At 47.6% G+C, this 6,009-nt stretch overlaps 1 pseudogene; it reads left to right on the top strand.

The window, feature by feature from the left end:
* The first annotated feature begins 255 nt into the window (after positions 1-255).
* Positions 256-5,620, top strand: LOC107967466 (5-hydroxytryptamine receptor 7-like; annotated as a pseudogene).
* Positions 5,621-6,009: the final 389 nt, after the last annotated feature.

A 6,009-nucleotide genomic window follows, 5' to 3' on the forward strand; every position in this document is an offset into this window, starting at 1 on the left:
CTGCTGCCACTCTTTCCTACCATCCCTCTAAATCACAGTTTCCAGGTGACTTTTCTAAGCATGGCTTTTCTCGTTTCACTCCTGTTCAAAAATCTTCTCACCAATTTTGTCACCATTTACTCAGCTGAGTGCCTGCTTTCTGTCAAGTATTTTACCAATAAATCTCTACTCCACACACCACCGACAATAAATATTTTGGAGCCATTTAAAAAGGAGGAAACGGAAGCTTCTGCCGCTGCCTGATCCTCCATTGCTCCGAGCCGCGCGGGTGCTGCGGGCTGTGGAGCCGCCGGCCGAGCCCCGCCGGAGCGCCCGAGAGCCCGCGCGTCCCGGGCGTCCGTCGGGGTCCGAGGTCCCTCCCTCAGGGAGTCCCCGCTCGGCAGCGCTCTCGCGTTTCACGCAGCGGCCGGGGATCTGGGACAGGCGGGGCCCCGAGGCCGAGCCTGGCGCTGCCCAGCGGCCGGTGCAGGCCTCAAGCTGGGCCGGGCGGAGGGGAACCGGCGAGTTGAAGCCCCGGGGCCGAAAGCCGGAGCCTGTGGCGGCCGCGGGGGTGGGGAGGGGGGTGGGGCGGCTTCTTGGGCAGCTCCACACGGCGGCGCGGTGATGGATGTTAACAGCAGCGGCCACCCGGACCTCTACGGGCGCCTCTGCTCTTTCCTCCTGCCAGAGGTGGGGGGCAGGCTGCCCGACCTGAGCCCCGACGGTGGCGCCGAACCGGTCGCGGTCTCCGGGACGCCGCATCTGCTGAGCGGGGCCCCCGAGGTGACGGCCAGCCCGGCGCCCACCTGGGACGCAACCCCGGGCAATGCCTCCGGCCGCGGGGAGCAAATCAAGAAAGGGCCGAGAAAGTTGTGATCGGCTCTGTCCTGACGCTCGTCTCTCTGCTGACGATCGCGGGCAACTGCCTGGTGGTATCTCCGTGTGCTTCGTCAAGAAGCTCCGCCAGCCCTCCAACTACCTGATCGTGTCCATGGCGCTGGCCAACCTCTCGGTGGCCATGGTGGTCATGCCCTTCATCAGTGTCACCGACCTCATCGGGGGCAAGTGGATCTTTGGACACTTTTTCTACAACGTCTTCTTCTCCATGAATGTCATGTGCTGCACGGCCTGGATCTTGACCTTGTACGTGATCAGCATCGACAGGTACCTCGGGATCAGGAGGCCTCTCACGTACCCTATGAGGCAGAAGGGGAAATGCATGACGAAGATGATTCTTTCTGTCTGCCTTCTTTCCACCTTTGTCACTTTACCTACCATTTTTGGTCGGGCTCAGAATGTAAACGATGATAAGGTGTGCTTGGTCAGTCAAGACTTTGGCTACACGACTTACTCCACCGCAGTGGCATCCTAATCCCCATGTGCGTCATGCTTTTCATGTCCTAACAGATTTACAAGGCCGCCAGGAAAAGCGCGGCCTAACACAGGTTACCTGGCTTCCCTCGAGTGGAGCCAGGCAGCAGTAGTCACCCTGAATGGCACAGTGAAGTTCCAGGAGGTGGAAGAGTGTGCAAACCTTTCGAGACTCCTCAAGCATGAAAGGAAAAAATATCTCCATCTTTAAGCGGAAACAGAAAGCAGCGACTACCCTGGGGATCATCGTCTGGGCCTCCACCATGTGCTGGCCGCCCTTTTTCCTCCTGACAGCCAGACACTTCTGTCTATGGCACTGCCTGCAGCTGCATCCCACTGTGGGTGGAGAGGATATTTCCATGGCTGGGCTATGCAAACTCTCTCATTAACCCTTTTATATATGCCTTCTTCAACTGGGACCTGAGGACCACCTATCGCAGCCGGCTCCAGTGCCAGTAGCAGAATATCAACCAGACACTCTCAGCTGCAGGCATGCATGAAGCCCTGAAGCTTGCTGAGAGGCCAGAGAGACCTGAGTTTGTCCTACAAAACTCTTGACTACTGTAGAAAAAAAAGTCATGATTCATGACTGAAAGAGGGATAATGGAGATGAAATAAACAAGGCAAAATAGAGGTGGAAACAGAAGAAAGTCATTTGCCAAGACTGCAGAATGGAATGCAGCTTCTGTCCTTTCTTAGGATGGCTAAAACGTGACAAACAGCATGACCTGATATACAACATATCTTATGAGGGAGATGGTGACCTCTCCTTTTTTCTGTGGATCAGTGTTATTGTGTGTTCTCAGTTTAAGATAGCAGATCATCTCAGCAGTAAGCACACTGACAGAATTGAGTTCCAGAAAGGAAGCAGTTTCAGGTTCTTAGCACATGTCCAAATCCATGCAAGTGGGAGAAAGTTCCAATGCACACTTTCCATGCTTCCGAGTCTAGGTCTCATGGTGAATATTCAGCAATCATTCATGAGATAGAATGTATTTTGTTGTATGACAGAAGGGTTTACCAAGCAAACTGTGGTAAGCATAGTATTGAATATGTTGCATGTCCATGTTAGAAAACAGAGCCCAGTCATCAGCTAATACAAATGATTTCCCAGAGCAGTGTTTGTTTCAAGATTCTGTCAAATAGTTTGGCTTTTCTGCAGGGTCCCTGTAACTTCCCCACAAATGTACTTCTTTGTTAATTCACTTATTGTTATGGTGTAGCTCGGGAACAGGTCTCAGGATGGAGAGCAGCATACAACCTGAACAAAGCTTTTTCTTGTGCTCTGAAGGGTCCTGAGACATGAGGGGGATGCCTTCCATGAGGATTTTTATCTCAGTGAAGTGCGAGTGGTACCCAACTGTATTGTCATTAACATGATTATTGGCATGTTTTTGACTCTCATTTTTCACAAGGGTGCAGTAGGGCCATGGACCATCCCATGGGATGGTCCATAACTGTATGTTATATGGAAATAGTGTGGGAATAATGGGTTTTCCATGAAAGGTTGTGATGCTTCTGGAGATGGGGGCATAAACGTGTTCATTCTTGTTGAGCAGCATTGTGTTAAACCAAATTGTGTGAAGTGGAGGTCACCTGGACCACTCCTGGGAAATGCTCCAGAACACCAGTCTGTTCCTTCTAGAAATTTGTTCTCTGTATTTATTTTTATTTTTTATTTTGAGGCAGTGTCTCACCCATCCTGTCTCCCAGGCTGGAGTGCAGTGGTGCGATCTCGGCTCACTGCAACCTCCGCCTCCTGGGTTTAAGCAATTCTCCTGCCTCTGCCTCCCAAGTAGCTGAGATTACAGGCACCTGCCACCACACCTGGCTAATTTTCGTATTTTTAGTAGAGAAGGAGTTTCACCATGTTGGTCAGGCTGGTCTCAAACTCCTGATCTCAGTTGATCTACCTGCCTTGGACTCCCAAAGTGCTGAGATTACAGGTGTGAGCCACTGTGCCCAGCCTGTTCTCTGTATCTTAAATCAACTGTGTGCCAAAGCAGTTCTGTCCCCTGACTTCCACCCCTACCCACCAAAAAATGGTAGACATGAAGGGCAGGTAAGAGAACAGAAAAGGTCTCCTTGCAGATATATATATTTTAAACGAGCTGTGTAATAAGTATGAGCTAAGGAGACAGAAAGACAGTAGATGAGAAAAGAAGAGTACCTATACCTACAAGGGGCAAAATGAATGCAATCCTTCATTTGATAAGAGAGAACTGAAAGAGAATATTATTTTTCTACAATAAAGCAAGCTGTCCTCTCAGGATAAAGTGGAATTTCGACATGGATTATGGACTTCTTCCAACTCCCATTGACATTGCTTCTTACCACACAGGGGGAAGGGCTGCCTTTCCTGAAAGGGGAAGAAGGCACTGTCCTTTCAGACAAAGTTTGTACAAATTCCTGAGCTGCAGATTTGCTAATGTGACTGCGAGTACTTATATTCATAATTTAAGTGATTATTTATGGTCAGATACATATTGTTAAACTTGAAAATGTTTTATTACATTACATCAAATAAAGTCTATTTGTATCTGAAAAAATTAAAAATAATAAAAAGGAGGAAACTGAGGCTTAAAACAATTAAGTAACTTTCCCAGGCAACAACTAATGTGCGGCTTGGTGAGGATTTGAACTCATGTCTGTGGTGTCAGCGTCCATAATGCTTTGTACTCTGTCACCCTGGCTTTTCCAACCTGTATCTACATCTACATATGGCACTGCTTTCCAAATACTTTCTGAATGTACAGCTTCCCCCTTGGACTCACTCCTTGAAACTGACTTCTCTGAAAGTGTCCCTCAAACACTGTGTCCATGAACACTGTGTGGTCCTGTCTGAACTCTCTTGTCACCTCATTTGTTCTAATATTCTGCCTACTTGAGGATTCTTTCTCTTTTCTTTTTTTTGATACAGGATCTCACTCTGTTGCCCAGGCTGGAGTGCAGTGGCATGATCTTGGCTCACTGCAGCTTCGAACTCCCTGGCTCAAGTGCTTATCCCACCTTAGCCTCCCAAGTAGCTGGGACTGCAGGTGCATACCTAATTTTTTTATTTTTTGTAGAGACAAGGTTTCTCCATGTTGCCCAGGCTGGTCTCAAACTCCTGGGCTCAAGCAATTCGTCCATCTTGGCCTGTCGAAGTGCTGGGATTACAGGTGTGAGCCACTTTGCCCAGCCTATTTTTCTTTTTTTGAGAGAGGATCTTGCTCTGTCACCCAGGCTGGGGAGCAGTGGTGCGATCGTGGCTCACTGCAGCCTAGAACTCCTGGGCTCAAGTGATCCTGCCACCTCAGCCTCCTGACTACCCGGGACTACAGGTGTGCACCACTACTGCCAGTGAATTTTTAATACATTTTTGCAGAGAAGCGAATCTCACTATGTTACCCATGCTGGTCTCAAACTCCTGCCTCAATTGATCCTCCTCCATCCGCCTCCCAAAGTGGTTAAATTAAGCCAACCTGCCTGGCCTTTATGAGGCCATAAAACATTCTTTATGCATGTTTTACCCATTGGTTGCATTGTCATTTGAAATTGTTAACCTAATTGTCAGACTAATTTGTGGCAGCTGCCCTAAACCAGAGCTGAGGGATTGCCTGCTGTGCTTTCATCCTGAGCAAGGGGAAGTTGAGCCGGAGCCAGGTAGTGGCAATCAATAATAGTGGCACTGTTGACCTCTAGCTTTGTGGTAGAAGATATTAACTTTATTAACTCCAGACAAAAAATATTTGCCCTTTGACAAATATTTGTTCATTGCTATAAAGTAAATTGCCATTTAATTATTTCATAGTTCCTTGACTCTAAGATGCTATTGACTATAAGACAGGCCCTGTTATTTTATGTGCCACCAAGAAAAAAAAAATGCTGCTAAGTAAACTATGACATTCAATTGATTTTAAATGCATCCAGAGACATTAAAATGTGAAATAGCATGCAGCTTGGAGTTCATAAGAGATTCTTAGGTTGCTTTGTAAGGGTCTCTTGAGTATTTTTGCTCACAACCATACCTCCTTTATAACAAACTAATCTTTTAAAAGGCAAGATCTATTTTTCTTTAGCACTTCCCTCACTAGCCACACACAGAGGATGCTCAGTAAGTGTGGAATGATTTAAAACATTCTTGATATTAGAGCTAGTCATCTATTTTAGTTACTAAACTAGATACAGTGCAATGGGCTCTATTACTCAGTATGGTCAAGTAGCGGAAGTATTTGGGAATCAGAAAACATCGGGTCAAAAGATGGGGATTCCAATCTGGCTCTGTCCTACCAGTGTAATGAATATTTCTTCTGCAAATTTCCTAACCTCTGCAGAACTCACTTTCTTTCTTTTTTTAAATTTAGAGACAGGGTCTTGCTATGTTGCCCATGTTGGTCTCAAACTCCTGGGCTCAAGTGATCTTCCCACCTCGGCCTCCCACAGTGCTGGGGTTACAGGTGTGAGCCACTGCACCTGGCCTCAGAACTCACTTTCTACATCTGCAACACTGGGGTAGTAATGCCAGCTCACAGTGCTGTCGGGAGGATTAAAGGAGTCCAGGCAATAAAAAGCACTGTATACACTGTTAAGGGCTAGATTCTCCCCACACCAGTGGTCAAGTTTGTCCTGCTACCAAGGGCTGAACATTGCTGCTTCAAGAGCATTGTGGGGAAGCAT

This window comes from Pan troglodytes, chromosome 10 (assembly GCF_028858775.2).
Source record: "Pan troglodytes isolate AG18354 chromosome 10, NHGRI_mPanTro3-v2.0_pri, whole genome shotgun sequence".
NCBI lineage: Eukaryota > Metazoa > Chordata > Mammalia > Primates > Hominidae > Pan > Pan troglodytes.